Source organism: Mus caroli, unplaced genomic scaffold (assembly GCF_978045245.1).
Source record: "Mus caroli unplaced genomic scaffold, Mus_caroli_1 scaffold_14, whole genome shotgun sequence".
NCBI lineage: Eukaryota > Metazoa > Chordata > Mammalia > Rodentia > Muridae > Mus > Mus caroli.
In genome coordinates, this window is record NW_028227269.1 from 55416844 (window position 1) to 55442285 (window position 25442).

General features: G+C 38.6%; 1 protein-coding gene and 1 pseudogene across 3 annotated transcripts in view; both read left to right on the forward strand.

Annotated features, from left to right (window-relative positions):
* The first annotated feature begins 1402 nt into the window (after positions 1-1402).
* On the forward strand, positions 1403-13090 carry LOC110306845 (ribose-phosphate pyrophosphokinase 1 pseudogene; annotated as a pseudogene). Of its 2 annotated transcripts, XR_015045222.1 has the most exons (3): positions 1486-1572; positions 5240-5347; positions 9177-13090. The product of XR_015045222.1 is annotated as a ribose-phosphate pyrophosphokinase 1 pseudogene, transcript variant X2 (transcript). The 2 variants fall into 2 exon arrangements; XR_002379317.3 differs by lacking the exon at positions 5240-5347 and having other exon boundaries at positions 1403-1572; positions 9177-13088.
* Positions 1466-25442, forward strand: part of Mipol1 (mirror-image polydactyly 1) — a 301756-nt gene continuing 277779 nt past the window's right edge. The window contains exon 1 of the mRNA XM_021178974.3: positions 1466-1572. The gene's annotated coding sequence lies outside the window, so the exon portion shown is untranslated. The remainder of the gene's footprint in view (positions 1573-25442) is intronic.

Genomic DNA, 25442 nt, shown 5'->3' on the forward strand with positions numbered 1-25442 from the left:
TGAGCCCAGAAATTGGCTTGCCTCTGCCTCCCAAGTGCTGGGATTAAAGGCGTGCACCACCACTGCCCGGCTAGGGCTCATATTTTAGAAGTTAGTGTGGCCTCTTTTTTTGGAAACTTTTGCTATGTATCCCAGGCTGTCCTGGAATTCACGATCACTCTTCAAAGGTTCAGAATTACAGATGTGTACCACCATAATCATATTTTTTTAGTGGTGGTTTGTTTACATAAAATATGATTCAACCCCGACTAATGTAAAGTAATAAATAAAATTTAAAAATGCATTTAAAGCCTGAATCTGTCACAAGTCACTAGCACTAGTCATTAGTTACATAAATAATGAAACCTTTTTTTTTTTTTTTTAGTATTATGCTCTATTTATTCCAAATAATTTCCATCTGGTCATCTCATCCTTTTTTCCATACTTCATTCCTCCTGCCACCTACTTTGTGGAGTATGTGACACTTCTGAAAGGTGAACCTTTGCTAGAGGAAATGGGTCACTGGTTTTTGGTTATAGAGTCCAGCTCCATTTTCTATTCTCTTGTTTTTTGACTGGATGGCTAGCCACTTTGCCATCCTGCCTTCATTAGCATGGTGGACACGGATCTCGTATTGTACTATAAGCCAAAATAAAGTCTTTCACGAACTGTGTTTATTAACTCAGAAAATAAATATAATTTTCTGCTGTGGGTGTAAAAAATTACTATTATTACTGTTACCCCAGCATCCAGAAGACTACTTGGCATGTAGTATGCCCTCAATAAATATATAAGTAAGTTGAAGTGACTTCAATAGCTCAATACTAAATAACCAGAGCATCAGTGGCCTGTAGTCTCAGCAACAAGGCTGGGGGAGGGGGTGCAGGAGTTCTAGATTAGATAGGGCAGCATAGGGACACCACTTCTCTTTCTTTAAAAGGAGAAAAATATGCGAATCATTACCAGTTATATCATCTAATAGAATTCCACATTACTCCTATACTTCGCATTAAAAATATCCCTGGCGTTCAGCCTTTTCTTTTAAGTTCTGCGATTGAACATTCTGAACACACCCTTTCTAGTCCTGAAGTCAAAATGTCACCAGCCTTAAAGCTTTTCTGAAACCATGGGCCGATGCCTAAGTTTCATTCTGGCTCACTTCGCAGGACCTTTCCTTCTGTCCCCCCAAAGCACTGCACACAGAAGGAAACCACTGCCCAGTGAAGATCCTCCACGGGAGACTGAGCCCGTGAACCACACATTTCCCCAGAGTTAGCGCGCAGTGGTTGTCAGCTCCTCCCACAGAACGCCACCTCGAGGTCGCCTTCCTTTCCAGCAGCGGGGAACCATCCTTGAGCCCTCCAGCTCGCCGGAAGCCCCGCCCCGCGGCAGCCCGCGGGCTCGCGCATGCTCGCTGCGCGCAGCCTGTCCCCGCGTGCTCTCGCGCGCTTCCTCTCGCCCGCTCTGCTCTTTTTGGTCACTCAGGGGCACGCGCAGCGTCTCGCGCGACGATTGGCTGTCTCGGTGGCGGCGCCACAGGCCCGGGCAACTACGCGAGCGGAGTGGGCGCTTAAGGATCCCGCGGCTCCTCAGGTAACGGCGTGGACCGGGAGCGGCTGGGGGAGGGGAGAGAACCTCAGGGTGGCCTGCAGCCCGCCCGGGACTTCCGGCCGCGGCCCCTGGAGGTGCAGGAGCGCTGCGTGGCCCGCGTCGCGGCGTCCTCAGGTGACAACACGGCTCCTTCTCCAGGTTTCGGCCTCATGGCGTCATAGGCTTTCAAAAGTTAAGAAGGGCCGACCATTGACTCAGAATTGTGGGCTGTTTTTCCTCTAAGCTTTGACGAGTTAGGGTTTCAGTCCTGGCGGGACCGCGGATCCACTCTGCTTTTGCGGGACACTTGAGCGATTCACAGTTCTCACCCTTCAAAGTGCGAGCGAGAACCCCAGTATAGCTTAGTATGCCCGGCGCCTACATTAGTAAGATGCAGCTGCAAACTCTGCCTTCACTACATTCAAGAGCTGGCTTTTCTTTCTTTCTTTTTTTTTTTTCTTCTTTTTGTTTTTGTTTTTGTTTTTTTTTGTTTTGTTTTTTTTTTTTTTTTTCGAGACAGGGTTTCTCTGTGTAGCCCTGGCTGTCCTGGAACTCACTTTGTAGACCAGGGTGGCCTTGAGCTCAGAAATCCGCCTGCCTCTGCCTCCCGAGTGCTGGGATTAAAGGTGTGCGTCACCACACCCGGCCAAGAGCTGGTTTTTCTAACTGGAGGATGACACCACCCAGTGGTATTGGTGAAGTACTTGAAGTTGGGTAAACTACAAGATAGAAAGGATAGACTAGGTTTCTAAGAGAATAGGCCTTTGGAAGGGCTCCTTGAGCGTTTTGATGACCGTTAGTTCCCGATGGTGGTAGACAACTAAAGAAGGACAGCTTTAACCTGTCTCACGAGTTACCTCACTTGGCAAAGTTTCGTATTGCCATCTGGAATGAACCTCACATCAAAGGACAGTTAGTTACATAATCATTACATAGGCTACCATCCTGTACCTCAATGTGCCTCAAACTAGAGTGACTTGAGAGGAGGGTAGTGAAAGGAGGAATTGCCTCCATCAGATTGGGAACATTTTCTTGATTAATGATTGATATGAGAGGGCCCAGATCACTGGGTTTTTTCAGCCCGGGCAGGTTGGACCGCAGTTGTATAAGGAAGCAAACCAAGCATGCTATGGAGAGCAAGCCAGTAAGCAAGGTTACTCCCTGGTCTCTGCTTCAGTTCCTGTTACCATGTTCCAGCCTTGAATTTTTGCCTTGTCGCCCTGGATGGCGATGGATGCTGACCCTCCACTATGTTTGTTTTTGGTCATGGTAGTCTTGTCAAATTGAAAGAAACCAACCTAGATCCAATCCTATGAAAATAATTTAGCAATATATATATATATATATACACTTTAAAGATTTATGTATGTGAATAAACTGTTGCTCTCTTTAGACACACCATAAGAGGGCATCAGATCCCATTACAAATGGTTGTGAGCTACCATGTGGTTGTTAGGAATTGAACTCAGGACTTCTGGAAGAGTCAGTGCGCTTAACCGCTGAGCCATCTCTACAGCCCAGGCAATACATTTATTTAATGGAGGCAAAGTTTGTAAAAGTGAGATAATATGAATTATTTCATTAGATAAAAGTAATAATGGCAAAGCAAATATGAATAGGACATGTACATTATTCTTCAAAGACAGTATAAAATAAAAATCTTTGCGTGATAAGTTTGAAAGCTTAATAAACCTACAAAACCATGCTTAAGTCCTGTGTACAATTTATTGCATTTTTATGAAGTAGAATTATGTCTTGAAATTTAATTTTAATATATATAGGTATGTCATATAGTATAAATTTAAAGTACTACATTAGATTTGTGTATGTACATTGAGATTGCTTTTGTTATGCGTAATATGTCTACATTTTAGAAATAACTAGACTATAACAGGGTTCAGTTTACTGTAGTTCATAATCTTGAATATTCTTCTTGTTTCTTCTTAAAACATACCAACATCTGTCTCCGTCTCTTTCTTAAGACATTCTCTCTTTTTAGTATGACTGTTTGAGAAGTTGCTATGTAGACCAAACTGAACTTGAACTCAGGGAAATTATCCTGCCTCTGCCTCCCAAGTGCTGGGATTAAATGAGGGCACCATTCCACAGGGCTTTTTTGTATTTTATCTTGAGGATTTTGCTACTGTGGAATGAACTTTGAAAAATAGAAAAAACTTGATAATAACTTTTAAAATCTTTATTGTGAAATATAATTCATATAGAAAGAAGTATATAAAACATGGACTTTTTAATTCTTTATTCAAATGAATAATCACTAAAACTTGTTACTAATCTGTATGTAGCTGTTTATAAAATATGTCTGCACAAGTGATATGGATTTGTCAGTGGATGGATTGTATATATAATGTGTTTTAGTAGTAATAAGTGCTGACAATTTGCTATATGTTAAAACTCCTTTTGTAATAATGGAGACTATTTCTCCCTGGATGCACACCCACCCAGCCATCCACACATACATATACACACACACATATGCACACATACATACATACATACATATGTATATGTACATATCTAATTTTTGAGGTCATGCTATTCATAGTATACAGCTTTATGATTAATCTATCTTTCTGTAAGCCAGACATCGTCTTTTATCAGTGACTCAGTTCATCCTTTGTGATACTTTTTGTTTTAAAGCCTTGTCCAATTTCTTTTTTTAAAAAAATAGTTTGTCTTGTTGAGAAGCTGAAAAAAATAGTATATATTGTCTCTGTCTTACTATCTTTCACATTAAGATTTTTTGCCTTTGGGATGGTGAGAAACTGATAGTCAATAGAAGTGCTATCTTGCATTTGTATTTTTTTTTTTTTTTAGATTTATTTATTTATTATATATAAGTACACTGTAGCTGTCCTCAGACACTCCAGAAGAGGGCATCAGATCTCATTACAGATGGCTGTGAGCCACCATGTATGTGGTTGCCGCGACCTGAACTCCGGACCTTCGGAAGAGCAGTCGGCACTCTTAACTACTGAGCCATCTCGCCAGCCTCCGCATTTGTATTTTTAATCTTTATTTAGTCTGGGGTAGATACTAATTCATGACACTAGACAGTGGCTGCAAGCTGCAGTTCCTAGGTGGTATGAGGAGAACCAACAACTAGTGGTCTTTGGTACATTGTGTTCAGCTCTGGTATTTGATAGCTTAGGTGTATTATATGCCTTTTTGATATATTTTTTTGGATGTAATTCATCAGAAGTCAAAGAACATCTTTCTATCTTTCTAGAATTCTGTATTCCCTGGATAATACTTTTAATGTTAACATTAATATTCAATGGGTATAATGGACAAATGTACTTCACTAACTCTTTTTTTTTTTTTTTTTCCAAGACGGGGTTTCTCTGTATAGCCCTGGCTGTCCTGGAACTCACTTTGTAGACCACAGTGTCCTAGAACTCAGAAATCCACCTGCCTCTGCCTCCCAAGTGCTGGGATTAAAGGCCTAACTCTTATATAAACTATAAATATATTGACTAAACACTGTTGTAATCAGTGAATAATACTTTTTATTAAATTGTAGTCTGGATATAACTAATTTTTTTTTTTTTCTGTTTTAGTCTTTTTGTATTCTAGGAACCAATCTGGATATTTTGTTGATGTATTTCTTTCTTTTTTTTAATTTTTTTTTTTTTTTTATTATTTGAAACAGAATTTCTCTGTGTATCCCTGAGTGCCCAGGAACTGTCTCTGAAGACCAGATTGGCCTTGAACCTACAGTGATCTTCTTGCCTCTGCCTCCCAAGTGCTGGGAATAAAGGTGTGTGGCACCGTGCCAGACAGCTATCATGTTTAAGTCTTTTCCGACCTCTTCTTTCTTTTTCTACTTTGATGTAGTTATGCCAGCCATCTTTTGGTTTTCTTGTGTATAATTGCATATATGCTAAGCATTTAAAAATGATGTCTGTGTAGCATGTAAGCCTTGTTGGTGTTTGCAGAGGCCACAGGAGGGCATTGGCTTCACTGGAACTGGAGTTAAGACTATTGTGAGCTCACCGTGTGGATGCTGGGAAGTGTACTGGTCCCTTTCTCTTGACTGTTGAGCCATCTCTCCAGCCCCACTATTGGATATTTTGAAACTCAGTGGATCAGCTTCATGCTCCCAACTAAATAGTTTAGTCTTGGGTGAATCATCTCACTACTTACATATTTTTATTGTCCCTTTTGTACTCTGTTGTTTTGAAGGTGCATGTGCTTTAACGGTCTTTTACCATAGAGATGATAGCGTCCTTTATCCCCTACATGAGCACTGGGATGTGCTAATCTTTTAGTATTGTAAACAGCACTGCAGTTTATAGTCTTTTTATTTTTTTATTTTTTTTTTTTTTCGAGACAGGGTTTCTCTGTATAGCCGTGGCTGTCTTGGAACTCACTTTGTAGACCAGGCTGGCCTTGAACTCAGAAATCCACCTGCCTCTGCCCCCCGAGTGCTGGGATTAAAGACGTGCGCCACCACGCCCGGCTTCAGTTTATATTCTTGCACACACACACATTTTGCCTTTTGTAAGAAGTTTTCTACAAATAAAATTGTGGACTGTTTAGGACATTTAGTTGGAGCTGCCTTACAGGTTCAGAGGTTCAGTCAATTATCATCAAGGCAAGAACATGGCAGCATCCAGGCAGGCATGATGAAGGCAGAGCTGAAAGTTCTACATCTTCATCTGAGGGCTGCTAGTGGAATACTGGCTCCCAGGTAGCTAGGGCTAGTAAAAGCCCACGCCCACAGTGACACGCCTACTCTGACAAGGCCACACCTCCAAACAGTGCCACTCTAGGCCAAGCATATGCAAACCATGACATGGACTTAAACAGTTTTCACATTTAAAGCCCTAAGACATGTTTGGGAGAATACTTTTTTCTTTGAAATATATAAATATTTATAAAGTATAAATATTTAGTTTAAACTTTTTAAGGCAAACAAACACAAAACCTTCATTAAAACTAGTTGTACTGTAGTCTGTCTTCTTGTGCTTGTGCTTAAAGTAAGAGAAACCTTATGACTGGCATCTGCGTATGAAGGTTGCTAACATCAAGCAGAAAAAGGAAGTCCTGAATATTTTCAGAGAGAACTTGGGCTGTCAGTACAAAACAAGAGCTTTGGCTCTGCCAGTCCAGTCTTCTTGCTAGCACTACAGCTGCTGAAATACAATGTTGCAGCCATTTGAAAGTTTTGAAGGGCAAGACTTTTCAGACTCCCCACCTATAGTAGAAAGTTGGGAATCAGTGAGATTGATGCAGGCTAAAGACATTTCTAGACAGAGAAAGCCTCTGAAAATTCTGGAAGTTCCAGTCTATTAAAATAAAGCAGTAAAAATATATCTAGGAAAAGCCCAAGGCAGTGTTGACTGACAGCTGTATAGCAGGCCCCAGAACAAGCAATTTAGATCAGAGATCCTCCTAAAATAGATATCCAGGCAGTTAAGGGTATTTTAATAGGTTGGCTCAAATTATTTTTGTCAGACTTTTACATTATGAATTTGATTTTGTTAATACATACAGACTCTTCAGGGTTTCTGTCTTGTCATTGATGTGATACTGATTGTTTAGTTTTAAATGAGTTTGGGTTGTTTGGTTTTTTTTGTCTATATTATGTAAACTATGAAGTTTTAAAAATATAGTCCCCCAGCACCTTTATCTAGTTTATAAAGTCTGTTATCTGAGATTAATAAGAGAAAATATTAAGTGGAGAACTTAAATAATCCATGTGTTAAAATAACTTTTAAATTCTTTTTAGAGGTTATTTACACACCTTTAATCCTGGTATTTTGAAAGCAGAGGCAAATGGATCTCTGAGTTCAAGGCCAGCCTGGTCTAAGGACAGCCAGTGCTATACGTGAAACCTTGTCTCAGAAAAACAAAACAAAACAAAAAACAAAAACAAAAAATCAAACCCAAGAGTATAAGGGCCCCAGTACTCTTATATAGCAGAGGACTGCCTGGTCTGCCTCAATGAGAGAAGACACACCTAACCCTGGAGAGACTTGAGGCCCCAGGGAGTGGGGAGGTCTGGTGGGGTGGGGGTCTGAGAATATCCTCTTGGAGACAGGGGAGCAGAATGAATTAGGAGGGGGATAACTACTGGACTGTAAAAAAAGATTAAAAACAATTAAAAGAAAAAAAAAAAAAAGAAAAAATCAAATAGCATTACATTATTTTCCCCTTCTCTTTTCTCCTTCTAAACAAACCCTCCTGAACTCTCCTCCCAACTCTCTTTCAAATTAATGACCTCTTTTTCTTCTCTCTCTGTAATAATTAATACAACCTGCTCAGTCTGTGTAATGTTACTTACGTGTATGTTTCCATTTGGTATTGGATAACCAATCGGTACACTGTTCCCTGGGGAAACTCTTTCTCTCACTCTCAGCATTCTTTAGTTGCCTGCTGTTCTTTGTCTAGTTCCCTCTCAACCCTATCCATGTGAGCAGGTCTACGGGTGTCATCCTTGTTCAGGTCATATTTAGGCAGCTGTGTTGGGTGAGACTTGGTAATTATAGCTTCTGATATTGTTAGGAGATACAATCTCACATTGAACTGAACTTCTTGTTCTTCTGACTCTTTTTTTTTTTAAGATTTATTTATTTATTTATTATATGTGAATACACTGTAGCTGTCTTCAGACACTCCAGACGAGGGAGTCAGATTTTGTTACATATGGCTGTGAGCCACCATGTGGTTGGTGGGATTTGAACTCAGGACCTTTGGAAGAGCAGTCAGAGACGGCTAGGCCATCACTCCAGCCCCTCTTCTGACTCTTACAATCTTTCCTCTCCCACTTCCCCAGTGATCCCTGAACCTTAGTTAGCAGGAGTTTTGTAGATTTATCTCAACAACTCTGTATTTTGATTAGGTTTGGTTTTCTTTCTGTGCTGGTCTGTCTTGCAAAGAGAAGTTTCCTTGGTTAAAGTGAGAACTGACTTATCTGTGGATATAATGACAGATAGTTAGAATGCATTTAAACATTACACTAGTTTAATAAAGTGAAGTTTATAGAATAACTCTAACAGTATACAATTATGATTATTGTATTATTTCTAGTTCTATTAATATTTTACTATATCTAAATTTTTTAAGTGCTCTGGATTGATTGTGCTTAAGTTCATCACAACTAAGTATGTATAGTATACCATAATATATATGCTGTTCAGTATTATATATGGTTTCAAATATCCACTGTGGCCTTGATAAAGAGAGACCTTTTTTGTTGTTGGAGGCTCATGTATTGATGAGAGTCTTTTTGAGTCTATGAACTCAGTGCTATAGATTTCTCTCAGATTGAACTGTTATGTACATATCATGAATTTTAACACATCATCTTACAATTTTTATTTATTTAAAAATATTTTAAGATTTAACTTCTATTTTGAACTATGGGTTTGCTAATGGATTTTTCTAGATCTTTTTGTTATTGATTTCTAGTTTATTTCAGCAGAAAAAATAACACCAATTTTTATGATTTTTAGTTCTAACAAATGTATTCAGGTCTGGTTGACCAGAAAAATGTGGTGTATATACTGGAAAAAATACTGTAGATGGTGGAGTAGCAACGAGGTACTGTTGGTGTTCAGGCTCCCTGTTGACTTCCGTTCCAGTGTCGGCGGCGGAGGCAAGCGGTGACAGTGACGGCAGTGACCACTGAACAGTAATTGCCCAAGATGTCGAATATCAAAATCTTCAGCGGGAGCTCGCACCAGGACTTATCCCAGAAAATAGCTGACCGCCTGGGCTTGGAGCTAGGCAAGGTGGTGACTAAGAAATTCAGCAACCAGGAGACCTGTGTGGAAATTGGGGAAAGCGTTCGTGGAGAGGATGTCTACATTGTTCAGAGTGGATGTGGTGAGATAAATGACAACCTAATGGAGCTTTTGATCATGATTAATGCTTGCAAGATTGCTTCAGCCAGCAGGGTTACTGCAGTCATCCCATGCTTCCCTTATGCCCGCCAAGACAAGAAGGATAAGAGCCGGGCTCCAATCTCAGCTAAGCTTGTTGCAAATATGCTATCTGTAGCAGGTGCGGATCATATTATCACCATGGATCTACATGCATCTCAAATTCAGGGTTTCTTTGATATCCCGGTGGACAATTTATATGCAGAGCCAGCTGTGCTAAAGTGGATACGGGAGAATATATCTGAGTGGAGAAACTGTACTATTGTCTCACCTGATGCTGGTGGAGCCAAGAGAGTGACCTCCATTGCAGACCGATTGAATGTGGATTTTGCTTTGATTCACAAGGAACGGAAGAAGGCCAATGAAGTAGACCGCATGGTACTAGTAGGAGATGTGAAGGATCGTGTGGCTATACTTGTGGATGACATGGCTGACACTTGCGGTACAATTTGTCATGCTGCTGACAAACTTCTCTCAGCTGGAGCTACCAGAGTTTATGCTATCTTGACGCACGGAATCTTTTCTGGCCCTGCCATTTCTCGCATCAACAATGCATGCTTTGAAGCAGTAGTAGTTACCAATACCATACCTCAGGAAGACAAGATGAAGCACTGCTCCAAAATACAGGTGATTGACATCTCTATGATCCTTGCAGAAGCCATCAGGAGAACCCACAATGGAGAATCTGTCTCCTACCTGTTCAGCCATGTTCCTTTATAATAGAACTTCTGAAGCAGTTTGAAAATAAAACCAAACCCACCCCTTGTTTTTCTTGGTATTGGTGAGTTTAGCAGAAAACCCAGCTTGCTTCAGAATAGCTTTTTACATCTCACATTAGCTAAATTTGAATTTATTGTAAATTGGAGAAAGACAGATTGTTACTAACTGCTAGGATGCCCTACCTGCATTGTTGGATCCTGGCTTTCTTGTCTATTTTGTGAGCCTTGCAGCTTTAAGTTGAGCTCAGCTCTTGAAAGGTGTTGAGAGTATTCCACATGGTCCTTAAGACATGATTGACAAAGCTCAGACTCCATTGCATGGGAATGCTTTTTCTCATTCAGAATAACTAGCAACAAAGCTAGCCCATGAGTAATACGTTTTCAGAGGTCTACAGTAAGAACCCTGAGCATCCTTACACATAGTTCAGCAGTTGAGCATCCTGTAAGGCAGGGGTAGGTAACTCAATGCAGTAATTAATTTTTGGAAGGAAAAAGCCTAACCCATTACTATCTTTTTAACTGTATAGCTTAGATTCTCTACACCTATTCCTTTCCAGTTGGCTTTATTTACCTTTAGCTATCTTGATACTTTCTTGGCCAAATATCCTGGACTCAGTGATTATTGTAACACAATCTTTTGTAAGACAAAGTTGCTTCTTGCTATGTAACTGCTAGCATTCACATTAGGTAATCTTCCTTAGCCTCCTACCACTGAGTAGGAGTTAAACTGGTGGGTTTTCGGTGCCTTTTGATTAACTTAAGTATTTAGCTTTCATCTTCCTTAGATCTGTTTGTCCTCTCAATTGAACATATTTGTGCTAAACAATTTGATCTTGTGTAGAAAAAACTTAATAAAATGTCTGTCATGTGTGCAAAAAAAAAGGATTCTGTAAAGTTTGTTTGCTTGTTTTGTCACTGTTAAAATAATACCCAAGAAAAACAAAGATTTATTTTGACTTCAGTGTTTTGGGCTCCATTCTTGGATGGAGATAAAACCTTGTGGGAGAGCATGTTAGTTTCAGCACAGCTGCTAAGTTGGGGACAGCATGAACCCTTCAAAGGCTGACCTGAGTGGCTCATTCCTCAGTTCAAGCCCTTCCTCTAAGAGTCCTCAAGATTCATTCACCTTTATAATCCATTATGTGGCAACTAAGCCTTCAGGGGGACATTTTAAATTCAAACCCTGACAGTATTCTAAAGCCAAGTGGGCAGTAAAGTTCCTAGCAATTTTTATTCAGAAGCCATTGCAGTGGGGGGGGGGGGCAAATGTAGAGTCAGGCTTTTTTTCAAATAAATCAAGGACAAGGAAAGTTAGAGGTTAGGAGTAGGATCAGAGTCACTGGATGAAAACATCATCCATGTAGAGGGAATTTGTGGTTAAATCTGACAATCATGAAGGCAAACCAGGGTTTATGAGATTTTTCAAGATGTGAGAGCCTCAAAACTCTAAGCAAGATTCTTGTTAAAGCTGAGCTAGGCAGAGACAAACACTGGGCTGAAGGTTGAAACCTAATAGAGTAGATGATTCTAAGATTAAGTTTGGTTTTTATCATTCATAGTATTAGCTTTTCTATAACTTGACTCATCTGGGTCTTACTCTCTCTCCAGTTTAGTAAGAGATGTGGTGAAGCGTCCAGCTACAGTTATGTCCTTGTTTGTCCTCTAAGTTGTACATTTACAAATACTCACGATTGTGTGTTTATGCACACACCCGTGTGTTAGGTGTCCTTTATTGCTCTCTATTTTTTTTTTTTTTTTTGTAGCAGGGTTCTTCCCTGACTCTAGGCCTCCCGTTGGTTCAGGTAGGTGCAGGTCAACAAAACTAAACTCTCATCTTGTCTCCATCCAAGAGACAAGAAGGCTTGGATTATAGGCATGCACCAGGATGCTCCACTTTACATGTGGATGCTGGAATCCAAACTCTGGATTCACAATTGTTTGGCAGGTGCCCTTAACTACTGCCTTCCCAGGTTCTTTTCACCAGAAGTGTTTGATGTTTATAAGTTACAGCTTTTCATATTAGGATCGTTTATGTCTGGGGAGTGGGTTTGATGCTTTTATATACTTTTTTAGATTTAGTATATTTTTTTCATTTTACTTTATCTTGTTTACATCCTTTTTTCCTACTCTGTCAATTATTTTGAGTCATATCATTTAAAAGTGGTAATTTGTGGACTGTTTTCATCTGTGTGTGTTGTTATTGCTTAGGTATTAGTTAGTTGTTGGTGAAGCACAAGCATCTCAATACTCATCATAACTGAAAACAATTTTGCCTTGTTTTACTTTGGTAGAATTTGGATTGTAATTTCTTACAGATATCAAATCAGACTATTAGAATGGTGTTTTTCATTGTCTCAGTTGTACATACAATCTAAAATAAATTTAAATTTCTTTTTAATTATTGCTTTCTGATAAATTTTAAACTAGCATATCTTGAAACTGATTGGTATTTCGATACTTTTATTACCTTCGGAATTTAATGTAAATTTAAGCCACTTTCATAATTTGTGTCAAAAAGCTTATTGCCAGCCTGGGAGCTGCAGATACTGTGTGCTCTACCTTACAACATTCCAAAGCAGAACATTTTATTCCCTGGCATGAGCTGGCACAGTGGGCAGGATTATTGTAATTCATTTGGGTAAATGAACTGAAGCTTTGGAGTTAATGTACAAAAATATTCTGTCAGTTTTTACAATTCTGTAATGATAAAAACTGGGTTTAGAATTTCAGCATCTTAATTTCTATTGTCCTTATTCCATTCTGATTATTAATTTGATCTTCTTTTCAATTAAAGTCCGTATATTATCTTTAATGGTCTGTTTTGTTTGCTAATCATTTAGAATTACAATCTTATTTAAAACTATGCTATCATGCTGATTACTAATTACTTGGTTTGGCAAGCTCATAGTCTACCTGTAAATATATCTTAAACAATGAAGAAATTTTTCTCATTAAAGCCTTGAATATATTTTTCTCTTAAAATGTATTTACAATCACAAAATAATTTTGGAAAATCAAGAGAATATATCATGTAATTATTAGTGACAAGAAATTTTAGGCTACTCTTTTTTTTTTTTTTTTAAATTTATTTATTACATGTAAGTACACGGTAGCTGTCTTCAGACACACCAGAAGAGGGAGTCAGATCTTGTTACGGATGGTTATGAGCCACCATGTGGTTGCTGGGATTTGAACTAAGGACCTTTGGAAGAGCAGTCGGGTGCTCTTACCTGCTGAGCCATCTCACCAGCCCTAGGCTACTCTTTAACATATCACATTTACTATTAGTGGTATTTTTAAAACTTGCCAAAAGGTTTTATACTAATGTTTAGAATAGAAAGCTAAGCTATTGCCATCCAGTGGACTATTAAACACTAAAGTGAATGTTTGGAAAGTGATAGAATATTCTGATAAAAATGAATATTTGTAAAATATTTGTGCGCGTGTGCCACTACTTACTGGCAGTTGACAGCCCCTGAGAGAGGGAAAATCAAGTCCTTTGAGTGTTGCCTCATGTATATTGACCACTTCCAGTTGAAGGCCACATGTTTAGGAATATATAGGCAGCACAAATTAGACTTGATGAATTAAAAGAATAGAAAGTGGATATGGAAGGAGGAGGTGGGCCTGGGAAGAGGTAAATATAGTCAAAAGACATTGTACAAAATTCTAAACTAAAAAAAAAAAAGAATTTAATTTGCCTTGAATTTTAGTTCCATTAATGGTTACCATTTTGGCATTGTTTTAAAGTGTTTGTAACATAATGATGACTATCCCGTACTCTCATTTATATATTAAATACGGAAAAGTGGAAGACAACTAGAGAGGTGAATGGGTGGTTCCCAGAAGTGACCAGGAGTATGGGAGGAGATAAGGATCAAAGGATGCAAACTTTGAGGTAGGAATAAGATCAAGAGATCTATAGCAATTACTGTGGAAATTGGTATGGGAGTTCATAAAAAATAGAATTACTATATGACTCACTGCACTCTAAGTCAGCATACCACAGGTTTATTCAGGTTTATGCTGCTATAGAATCAGCCTAGATGTCAACAAATTGGATATATATAAGGAGAATTGGATATGTATAAGGAGAATGTGGTATATATACACATTGGAGTTTTATGTAGCCAAATCATGCAAAGGAAAGTGGATGGAACTGTAGTAGCTAAGCCAGAGTTAAACAAGTAGTTTACATTTTCCCGTACATATGAAACTTACGTATACATACATGCAAAGATATACTTAGATATGTGTATGTATGTATGATATATTTGTGTGACATTCCTGTAGAAATGTAAACACGTAGGGAACTGATCATAGACCAAGCCAGTGAGTTTTATTGGGGTTAAGCCTTAGTTAGGGTTTCATTGCTGTAAAGAGACACCATGAACAAGACAACTCTTAAAAAGAAAATATTTAATTGGGGCTCACTTACAATTTCAGAGGTTCAGAACATTATCATGGTGGGAAGCATGGCAGCAGGCAGGCAGGCAATGAGCTGGGGAGTATGAGAGGTTTTTTTTTTTTTTTTTTTTTGAGTTCATTGTCTTGATCCACAGGCAGCAGAACAGGGACTGTCTTCTGCAGGCTTCCAAGAGGAAGCTCTCTTTCACACTGGTCGGGAGCCTGAGCATCAACCTCAAAGCCCACTCACCCATTGACACACTTCCTCTAACAAGGCCACACCTCCTAATGTCACTGTCATTGGGCCAAGCATTTCAACATAGAAGTCAATGGGGCCAAACCTATTCAAACCATCACAGTTACTTACAAGAATATGGGTAAGGAGTTATGTACAAGAGCAGAAATGACTCAAAGACAGTTTCATCTTAAAGCCAACTCAAGCATAATGACAGCTCACAAATGCTAGAAACCTCAGGTAAGCTGCACAGCTTGCAGGTAGCTCTGCATGTTGGAAAGTGTCCTTCAGGTAGTTCCACAGGTTGATGAGTGTTCAGTTGGCTGAATCCCTTCCAGACAGCTCTGCTGGAACTCAGCTTGTCTGAGAGTTGACTCTTACTTTTACTGTGCTAGGAGAAGGAGGAGCCTAGTGAGTCTGGTGAATCCCAGGAACCTCCTGAACCTATCAGTTATCTTTTTGAGTCTAATGAGCTTCCCTCTGGGTTGGCCTTTAACATAGTCTGTTACACATCTTGTAGTTTCACTTCCCTTTAATACATTGTGTCTTAATGAATTTCCCCGCTCACATGGAAAGGTAATTTTTTTTTTTTAAAGACAGGGTTTCTCTGTATAGCCTTGGCTGGCCTTGAACTCAGAAATCTGCCCGCCTCTGCCTCCCAAGTGCTGGGATTAAAGGCGTGTGCCACCACGCCCAGCCCTAAAGATTATTTTTATTTATTATCTCTATCTCTATCTCTATCTCTATCTATCTATCTATCTATCTATCTATCTATCTATCTATCTATCTATCTATCTATCTATCTATCTATCATCTGTCTGTCTGTCTGTCTATCTATCTATCTGTACTGTAGCTGAGCGGATGGTTGTGAGCCTTCATGTGGTTGTTGGGAATTGAATTTTTAGGACCTCTGCTCACTCCGGTCAACCCCGCTTGCTTGCTCCAGCCCAAAGTTTTATTTATTATTATAATTAAGTGCATTGTAGCTGTCTTCAGATGCACCAGAAGAGGGTGTCATATCTCATTATGTTGCTTGTGAGCCACCATGTGGTTGCTGGGATTTGAACTGAAGACCTTCAGAAGAGCAGATAGTGTGCTTACCTGCTGAGCCATCTCACCAGCCCTAAAATGAAATCTTTAAACAAAGAGTAAATTATTTTTAGGTAAAGTGAAAATAATTCCAAATAAGGTTGAAGCATTTTTATAATATGCTTCTTCCCAGGGCGATTTTCTATTTCTGATTAATTTCTTTGATGGATACACAATTATTTAAGATTTATGTAATTACCGAGTGACTTTTTTATATATTATTTTCCTAAAGATTTATCTATTACATGGAAAATTTCAAATACATTATCATGAATATGTTAATGTTTTAACATTCTTTATATTGTTTTGTTTGTGATTGTTCTCTTTGACTGTTTCCTTATCTTAGTTCATCGCTGTCTTCATAATAATATTAATCTTTGTGGTGTATTAATTAATTTTCTGAGAGAGTGTCTCACTTTTTCATTCTGGCTAATATGGAATTCACTTTGTAGACCATTTTGGTCTCAAACACCTGCCTTTGCCTCCCAAGTCCTTGGGTTAAAGACATGTGCCACCATACCTGGACCTTATATTTATTTCTTATTTAATTATTTTCTGGCCTTAAATTTGTTTATTCTGTTAGGGTTTATTTGCTTTTGTTATAAATGTTTCTCATTATGCATATTTAATTTGTTAATTTTCTGTTACACATACACGTTTGCCTTCAGGTACTACTTTAGTTATAGTTGACAAGTATTTCTCTGGAATCTTTTCTTTTAAAATATGTGTTGTGAATTTGGGAATATAGTCTTAAGAATTGTTAATGAATTAAAGATTGATGTAGACACTTCTGTAGTCAGGACTCAGTGAGTCAACACCTGAAATTATCCCTTGGTGTGCTATCCTTTCTACTCAGATTCTCTAGTACCCACATTGTTTAGTAAATACTCATCTGTTGCCTAGTACTGTAGTTACGCTGTTAACACGAACGTTGTGTAAATGCAGTTGTAAATGCAGTTTTTTTTCTCTTATGCTGGCTACTTTTGCTGAACTTAATGTTTTGAAAATCATTTATTACATAAATCAATAGTTAAGTTCTTTTGATGGCTGGATATTGTATCCTATGCATATATGATATATATTAGGCACTGAAAAAGACTGAAATTTCAAGTTTTTTATGAAGTTTTTTTTTTTTTTTTTTTTTGGTTTTTCCAGACAGGGTTTCTCTGTGTAGCCTTGGCTGTCCTGGAACTCACTCTGTAGATTAGGCTGGCCTCAAACTCAGAAATCTGCCTGCCTCTGCCTCCCAAGTGCTGGAATTAAAGATGTGTGCCACCACTGCCCAGCACTGGTAATTTTTTTTTCTTTTCTATTTTTTTTAAAACTTTTATGAATTTATTTTAATGTAGATCTGTAATATAGTAATATATTTTTCAGTTTTATTATACACACACACACATATGTGTGTGTATTTTATCTATTTACATATATGCTCATGTGCATTGCCAAGGACCAGCCTCAATTTTTTTTTTTTTTTTTTGGTTTTTCGAGACAGGGTTTCTCTGTATAGCCCTGGCTGTCCTGGAACTCACTTTGTAGACCAGGCTGGCCTCGAACTCAGAAATCTGCCTGCCTCTGCCTCCCAAGTGCTGGGATTAAAGGCGTGCGCCACCACCGCCCGGCTGACCAGCCTCAATTTAAAGAGGGCTTATGAGATGGGGTATCTAGGAACAGCAAAAAGAACTCGACGTCAAATTGTAGGTTCAAGCTGATGACCTGTGTTCTGCTTGATACAGCTTTTCCAGTCTGCTTCTATCTTCTGCTTTCTCTCTGGAGATTTGTCTGTAATTCTGCTTGCTTGCTATTCTAACAGGTCTCTCTGTCTATGTCCTGCTTGCTTGTGTATGTGTGTGTGTGTGTGTGTGTGTGTGTGTGTGTGTGTGTCTGTGTCTCTGTTCTCTAAGCAGTTCTCTCTTTTTATCCTAAAAAATTATCTGGATAGCTCATGTCCTGAAGAACACAGATCCAGTCTTTTATTTTACATATTAATCTAGTCATTTACTCCATGTTTCCTTTTGATTATATTATGAATCAGCATCCTATGACCCCAGCCTTTTAATTCTTGGGAGACAGCAAGCATATATATATATATATATATATATATATATATATATATATATATATGTATATATATATTTATTTATTTATTATATATTTTTATATATATATATTTTTTTTTTTCTTAACATCGCAATAGAATTCAGAGATCTATCTGCCTTCGTTAAGCACAGATGATAAGCTAGTTGGGTAGGACCCTGTCCTGAAATTACCATTTCTACCATGCCAGGATTTGGAAGTCCCTGTGTCACAGGCTGACTTTGAACTCAGGAATCTGCTTGCATTTGTATCTGTCTGTTTTTATATCTTTCTGATAAGCTGGCTCATAATGTAGCTACCTCTGTTCCTTTAGATCTGTGAAGCCTCTCATATAATTCATTTTATATCCTTAGTTTTTACATAGTTGAGAAAGTATAGATTTTTGAACTCTTGTATTTAGAGCTCTTTCCCATAGCTTTAAGGCCTGTCCTTAAGGTCCCAGTGTTTACCATTTTGCTGAGACATAGCCACACCCTTAACTCCTGGACTTGTGCTGCTTCTAATTATTATGGAATCATGAACATTAACAGAGGACATGCCTTAGAAGGAAAGAGTCTTCCATTGCTAGTGGGTCCAGAAAATATGTACATTATAACACAAACAAGCCTTATGCCCACAGCAGCCCTCAACACTTAATGGAGGCTCACATCGGGGCCCTGTCCCAGAGGTAGAACTATGTCACTGTGTCCCCACCAGGGCCACGCTGGCCTAGGCAGTGCATGCCTGGTGTCTGCTGATATAAAGAGAGGGCATTGGATCTCCTGCAACTGGTGTTACTGGGTGCTCATCAACCATCAGGTGAGTGTCTTGAGACTCAATCTGGCTCTGCAGCAAAGCAGCTAGTGCTTCTAACTACCCAGCCATCATACTAACTTGTAATGTAGTTTTCCTTTTATTGAAAATAGGTTCTTCTTGGGCTGGAGAGATGGCTCAGCGGTTAAGAGCACTGACTGTTCTTCCAGAGGTCCCGAGTTCAATTCCCAGCAACCACATGGTGGCTCACAACCATCTGCAATAGGATCTGATGCCCTCTTCTGGTGTGTCTGAAGACAGCTACAGTATATGAGTACAGCTACACTGTACTCATATACATAAAATAAATAATTCTAAAAAAGAAAAAGAAAATAGATTCTTCTCTCACTAAAAAAGAAAAAGAAAATAGATTCTTCTCTCACATAATATATCCTGATTCTGGTTTCCCCTCCTCGTACTACTCCCATTTCCTCCCCAACTCCCCTCCCATCTGAAGGATCTCACTGCCTTTCTGTCTCATTAGAAAAGAGCAGACTTTGGAGAGAGAACAACAAAACATGGCAAAATAAAATGTAATAAGACAAAGCAAAAACTATGTCATCAAAGTTGAAAAAGTCAAACCAATGTTTCCCATTTTCTTGGGAAAATGGCCAAGAGAAGCTACAAGAATCACAGACCCGCTGATTCCCACACTCAAGAATCTCATAAAACAATAAATTGGAAACCATAATATGTACATAGAGAACCTGGTGCAAACCTGTACAGACCCTGTGCATGCTTTGTCAATCTCTGAGTTTATATGAGCTTTGATAATGTTGATTTAGATGGCCTTGTTTTCTTGGTGTCCTCCATTCCCTTTGGCTCTTATATTTATCATACCTTCTTTAGCGTTCCCTTAGTTTTGCGAGGAGGAATTTGATAGAGACATCCTGTTTAGGACTGAGTGTTCCAAGATCTCCCACTCTACATAATGTTTCGATGTGGATCTCTTTATTTGTTCCCATCTGCTACAGGAGGAAGCATCTCTGATGATGCCAGATCAAGGCACTGATACATGAGCAGAATATCTCTAGGATATTCTACATTTTGTTTGCCTTTTAGACAAGTAGTATTTGGTTTTACCCTGGTCCTTGGGCTAGCTAACCTCTGGATCTCAGTCCCCAAGTAGTGTTGGGTATGGGTTCTATCTTGTGGAATGGGCCTTAAATTAAATCACACATCACTCTCACAAGCTTTGTGCCACCATTGCTCTAGCAGATCTTGAACACAGGATAGAATTATGGACCAAAGGGTTTGCGGCTGGCTTGGTGGTTATGTTTCTCGTTATGTAGACTGCAGAACACCTTCCTGTAGAAAAGACTCTAGTTCATGGGTGCAAGAACGGGGATAGGTGAAGGCTCTATGTTGGCACCAGACAGACTTCTCCATATTCAATGAGTTATGTAGGTGTTGTATTCAGAAATAGGGGCTTTCTGTCAGTTTGTGGAGAGCAATCTATTGTCTTGGCAACATCGTGGGAGTTTTGTTGATTCCCATAGTACCTACCCCTTTAGCCAGCAACACACCTAGATGTAAGCCACTTCCATTAGGTGAGGCTTTGTTTGGTATCAAGAGATAGCCAGTTGGGTCTCTGTCTCTCTCATATGGTGATTTCATTTAGACCATCTTCATATTTCTATATTTTAGAAAGTTTTTGCTGTATTAAATTTCCATCTTACCCCTCATCTCTTCCTATATTCCCTCCTTTAAATCCCTTCCCTTTCCTGCTTAATCCTCCCATTCCAGTCATTACCACCTGGCCATAATTATCTATTCTATTTCCCTTTCCTATTGAGATCTATCTGGACTCTCCAGTCCCCTATGCTATATTTACCCTGTATGGTTATCATTGACTTAACTGCTAATATCCACTTGTAAGTGGATATCTCATGCTATCATCTTTTTAAACGCTGAGTAGTATTCCATTTTGTAAATATACCACATTTTCTTTATCCAGTTGAGAAACATTTAGGTTGTTTCTAATTTCTGGCTTTTATTAATAGAGCAGCAATGAACATGGTAAACTAATATCTTTGTGTTAGTATGAAGCATCATTGGGTATATGCACATGAGTGTGCTATAGCTGGATCTAGAGGGAGAATCAATGGGCATCTTCTTGAGGAATTGCCCTATTGATTTCTATAGTAGCTGTACAAGTTTGTACTCTCACCTGCAATGAATGAGCGTTCCACATCCTCAACAGCATGAGCTGTCATTTATTTTATTGATCTTAGCCATTCTGAAAGGTATAAGATGAACTCTCAAAGTAGGTTTTGGTTTGCATTTCCCCGATGACTAAGAATGTTGAACATTTAAGTGTTTCAACCATTTGAGTTCCTCTTTTGAGAACTCTCTGTTTAGGTCTTGTCTTAGTTATGGTTTTACTGCTGTGAACAGACACCATGACCAAGGCAAGTCTTATAAAGGACAACATTTAATTGGGGCTGGCTGACAGGTTCAGAGGTTCAGTCCATCATCATCAAGGTAAGAGCATGGAATCATCCAGGCAAGCATGGTGTAGGCAAAGCTGAGAGTTCAACATCTTCATCTGAAGGCTGCTAGTGGAAGACTGACTTCCAGATAGCTAGGGTGAGGGTCTTAAGCCCACACCCACAGGGTCACACCTACTCCAACAAGGCCACACCTCCAAATTGTGCCACTCCCTGGGCCAAGTGTATTCAAACCATGACAGGTCTGTACCTCATTTTTAGATTATTTGTTTTCTTGATGTCTAGTTTTTGAGTTTTTTTTTTTTTTAAATATATTGTAAACTAGCCCTCTACAGTTGTGTAATTGGCAAAAATCTTTTCTCATTCTGTTGGTTTCTGCTTTGTTCAAATGACAGTGTCTTTTGCTGTGCAGTGCCTCTCATGAGGTCCCATTTATTAATTTTTGATCTTAGTGCTAGTAATATTCTGTTCAGAAGGTCTTCTCCTGTGCATTGAGTGCATTTGCCATTTGTATATAAAAGGGCTACTGATTTTTGTGAGTTAATTTTTAATTTTTATATAGCTGTTCTGCTGAGACTTTATCAGCTGTTGAAGTTCCTTGATGAAAATTTTAGGGTAGCTTATGTATACTGATATATCATCTGATAATAAAGGTACTTCAATTTCTTCCTTTTCAGTTTATATCCCCTGATCTCCTGCAGTTGTCTCACTGCTCTTATTAGCACGTCAGGAGCCGGACCCAGATATAGCTGTCTCTTGTGAGACTATGCCGGGGCCTAGCAAACACAGAAGTGGATGCTCACAGTCGGCTAGTGGATGGATCACAGGGCTCCCAATGGAGGTGCTAGAGAAAGTAACCAAGGAGCTAAAGGGATCTGCAACCCTATAGGTGGAACAACATTATGAACTAACCAGTACCCCGGAGCTCTTGACTCTAGCTGCATATGTATCAAAAGATGGCCTAGTCGGCCATCACTGGAAAGAGAGGCCCATTGGACACACAAACTTTATATGCCCCAGTACAGGGGAACGCCAGGGACAAAAAAATGGGAATGGGTGGGTGGGGAAGTGGGGGTGAGGGTATGGGGGACTTTTGGGATAGCATTGGAAATGTAATTGAGGAAAATACGTAATAAAAAAATATTAAAAATTAAAAAAAAAGAACGTCAGGAGCCATATTGAATAGATATGGAAAGAGTGGACAAACTCGACTTGTTCCTGATTTTAGTGGAATCAGCTTTCAGTTCCTCTCTGTTTAAGCTGATGTTGGCTATTGGCTTGGCTAAGCTGCTTATTATGATTAGTTATTTCCCTGATGTTGATGATCTTCCAAGGTCTTTTATCATGCATGGAAGGGTGTTAGATTTTTCAAAGGTCTTCTCTGCATCTAATGAAATGATTGTATGGATTTTGTCTTTCAGCCTGTTTATTTACTGTATTACATTTTTCAATTTAAGCGTGTTGAACCATTCCTGAATCTGTGATGAAGCCTACCATGATCATAATGGATGATCTTTTTGATGTGTTCTTGGATTTGATTTACAAGAATTTTTTTATATATATATTTTATTACGTATTGTTTTACAAATTGTCTCTTATATCTCGAGTATAATAAGTTTCTGGGCTAATATCCACTTATCAGTGAGTACATATCATTTGAGTTCTTTTGTGATTGTGTTACCTCACTCAGGATGATGCCCTACAGGTCCAACCATTTGCCTAGGAATTTCATAAATTCATTCTTTTTAATAGCTGAGTAGTACTCCATTGTGTAAATGTACCACATTTTTTGTATCCATTCCTCTGTTGAGGGGCATCTGGGTTCTTTCCAGCTTCTGGCTATTATAAATAAGGCTGCTATGAACATAGTGGAGCATGTGTCCTTCTTACCGGTTGGGACATCTTCTGAATATATGCCCAGGAGAGGTAGCACTGGATCCTCTGGTAGTACTATGTCTAATTTTCTAAGGAACCGCCAGACTGATTTCCAGAGTGGTTGTACAACCTTGCAATCCCAGATTTACAAGAATTTTGTTGAGAATTTTTGTATCCATGTCCATAAGGGGAATTGGTCTGTAATTTTCTTTCTTTCTTTGGTCTTTATGTGGTTTGGGATAAGCTTAACTCTGTCCTCATCAAATGAATTTGGCAGAGCTCCTTCTGTTTCTATATTGTGGAACAATTTGAGGAGTATTGCCATTAACACTTCATTGAAAGTCTGGTAGAATTTGGCATGAAAATTATCTGACCCTGGCCTTTTGATTTAGCATTGGTAAGTGGTGTGTGTTGAGAAAAGTATCTATCTTGTAAAATTTTCCAATTTGGTAGAGTAGTTTTTTTAAAGTATATTCTTAGAATTCTCAGGATTTACTTTTTGGTATTTGTTATGTCCTTTTTATATTTAGTTTTTTTAAAATTTAGATTTTCCCATTTTGCCTTTTAGTTAATTTGAATAAGCATATTTGTATCTTACTGTTTTTTTTTTTTTAAAGAACCGATTCTTTCTTTTTGTATTTTTTCTATTTATTGATTTCAACTCTAAGTTTGAATTCCTTTTGGGTTTGATTTTTTTTTTTTCTTTTTAATTCTAGAAGTTTTCGGTGTGCTACTAGGTTAGTAGTATGAGATCTTTCCAGTTTTTTTTTTTTTTTAATGCAGGCACTTAGTGCTATGAACTTGCTTCTTATATACATTTGTATATATTGTGTATTTATTTTCATTCAATTTCAGAAAGTCCTAAGTTTTTAACTTAATTTTTGTCTTGATCCATTTTTCATTCAGTGGTGAGTTTTTCAGTTCCCATGAGTTTATAAGCTTTTTCTTGTTTTTGTTCTTGTTGATATCCAGCTTGGTAGATACTCATGATAGTCAGATAGGACGCAAGGTGTTACTTGTATCTGTTAAGACTTGCTTTACATCCAAGTTATGTGGTCATTTTGGAGAAATTCCATGAGTTTCTGAGAAGAAGGCATATTCTTTGTGTTTGGGTAAAACATTTTGCAAATGTCAGTTGAGACCATTTATAACGTCTGTTAGCTCCAGCGTTTCTCTGGTTTTTGTCTGGATAGCATGTTAATTGGTGAGAGTGTGTATTGAAGTCTCCCAGTATCAGTGTGTGAGGGTCAATTTGTGATTTAACGTGTAGTACTGTTGTTTTGTTTGTTTTTTTAAAGAGTTTTAAAAATAAAGTTATCCCACTTGGGATGTAATGCTTCCCCCAAGGGCCATAGATTATCTAACAAAACCCGAAATGCCTTGCATGAGAAACTCTCTTCTCAGTTGTTGATTCAAATATAGACTGGTGCTACTGCCTTGGGTTGCTTCCAACTGGTTGACGGTAAGTCCCTATTGTTCAAGACACCATGTATTTCAGATGCTTTTTTTCCCCTCAGGGTCGACTTTTAAGCACAAAAAACATATCCTGGGTTGACATACTTCAGTTAACAGGAACTAGCTAGAAGCAGAACTACAGAATCTAAAAAGCAAGGTTAGTACATTTAGCGATATTCTCAGAACTATGGAATTTGGTGGATTAGGTCTTAGTGCTGTCTGTGTGCTGAATTTTATGGCTTGAATGCTATTTCCATCATACAGTCTGTTATGCTAAGGTCTAAGGGGGTTGGTAGGGGGTGGGTGGGAGGGGTGGCCATTACACTTTCCTCCAAATCACCCAGATTGAATCATCAAATGCTTTTCATAAGTCAGCATTGGTTTAGTCTTCATAATTAAGCAAATGAGTTAGTTGCCTTTTATTTTGAGTACTCCTGGGGAAAGTAATAACATTCTTCCTTATGGCCTGTTTATTCTCATTACTGTTTGCTGGGGCTTTTGTTTGTTTGTGTTATTATTCAATTCAGTTAGCAATTTGTCTTCCTTATGTATGCCTTGAGTTGCCTACATAGCATATCTATGTGGTGGGCAGTTCAGCATATCTCTGATTTTTCTTTTCTTTATTTGGCAGTGGGGGGGGTGGTACAAGGTATGTTTTCATCAATCGTATAGGTGGTTTTCTATACTATCACAGGGTAAAGGTGCTTAATTTAGCAGTACAATTAGTAAGAGGTCTCCCTTCAGAAATCCATGTATTGGTGGCATCAGAGTGCCTGGGTTCACAGTGCAGCTTGTGGTTCATATCTATCTTGTAGATAGTTCTTCCATATCATGATGGGGTCTTGGA